A 1,640-nucleotide genomic window follows, 5' to 3' on the forward strand; every position below is an offset into this window, starting at 1 on the left:
AAAAAAAAAAAAAACTAGCTGGGCGAGGTGGCGGGCGCCTGTAGTCCCAGCTACTCGGGAGGCTGAGGCAGGAGAATGGCGTAAACCCGGGAGGCGGAGCTTGCAGTGAGCTGAGATCCGGCCTCTGCACTCCAGCCTGGGCGACAGAGCGAGACTCCATCTCAAAAAAAAAAAAAAAAAACTTAAAGTAGAGTAAGAAAGAAAAAAAAATTTAAAGGCAGTTTCTCAAACTAAAATAAAAGAATGTTACATAATTGTAATTCTACTACTGAAATTGTGGGATGTAAACCACCTAAAACTGTAGTATGGAGAGAGAAGAATCAAATAGATGCAATAAAAAATGATAAAGGGGATATCACCACCAATCCCACAGAAATACAAACTACCATCAGAGAATACTATAAACACCTCTATGCAAATAAACTAGAAAATTTTCAGCTTTTCTGCTCTGTTTTTTCCCCATCTTTGTGGTTTTATCCACCTTTGGTCTTTGATGATGGTGACGTAAACATGGGGTTTACGTATGGTAGGTATGGATATCCTTTCTGTTTGTTAGTTTTCCTTCTAACAGTCAGGACCCTCAGCTGCAAGTCTATTGGAGTTTGCTGGAGTTCCACTCCAGACCCTGTTTGCCAGGGTATCAGCAGCAGAGGCTGCAGAACAGCTAATATTGCTCAACAGCAAATGTCGCTGCCTGATCGTTCCTCTGGAAGCTTCATCTCAGAGGGGTACCCGGCCGTGTGAGGTGTCATCTGCCCCTACTGGGGGGTGCCTCCCAGTTAGGCTACTCAGGGGTCAGGGACTCACTTGAGGAGGCAGTCTGTCCATTCTCAGATGTCAAACTCCATGCTGGGAGAACCACTACTCTCTTTAAAGCTGTCAGACGGGGACATTTAAGTCTGCAGAGGTTTCTGCTGCCTTTTTTTCTGCTATGCCCTGCCTCCCAAGGTGGGGTCTACAGAGGCAGGCTGGCCTCCTTGAGCTGCAGTGGGCTCCACCCAGTTCAAGCTTCCTGGCCTCTTTATTTACCTACTCAAGCCTCAGCAATGGCAGGCACCCCTCCCTCAGTCTTGCTGTCACCTTTGCAGTTCAATCTCAGCTGCTGTGCTAGCAATGAGCAAGACTTGGTGTGCGTGGGACCCTCCCAGCCAGGTGCAGGATATAATCTCCTGGGGTGCCTTTTGCTAAGACCATTGGAGAAGCACAGTATTAGTGACCCGATTTTGCAGGTGCCATCTGTCACAGCTTCCCTTGACTAGGAAAGGGAATTCCCTGACCCCTTGTGCTTCACGGGTGAGGTGATGCCTCATCCTGCTTCAGCTCATGCTCAGTGCGCTGCACCCACTGTCCTGTACCCTCTGTTCGACAAGCCCCAGTGAGATGAACCCAGTACCTCATTTGGAAATGCAGAAATCACCCATCTTCTGTGTCACTCATGCCAGGAGCTGTAGACTGGAGCTGTTCCTATTTGGCCATCTTGGAACCACTCCATCGTTTGAATTTATAAGCTGCTGGTGGGTATTATGTTGGGGCAGTCTTTTTAATATATTGTAATTTTGTACGCATTTTGCAAAGTGGAGTTAACTGTATTGTAAAAGGAAAAAAAAAAAAAAAACCCTTGGGTGCTTCTTCTGTTTCAA

This window comes from Rhinopithecus roxellana, chromosome 7 (genome assembly GCF_007565055.1).
Source record: "Rhinopithecus roxellana isolate Shanxi Qingling chromosome 7, ASM756505v1, whole genome shotgun sequence".
Taxonomy (NCBI): Eukaryota; Metazoa; Chordata; class Mammalia; order Primates; family Cercopithecidae; genus Rhinopithecus; species Rhinopithecus roxellana.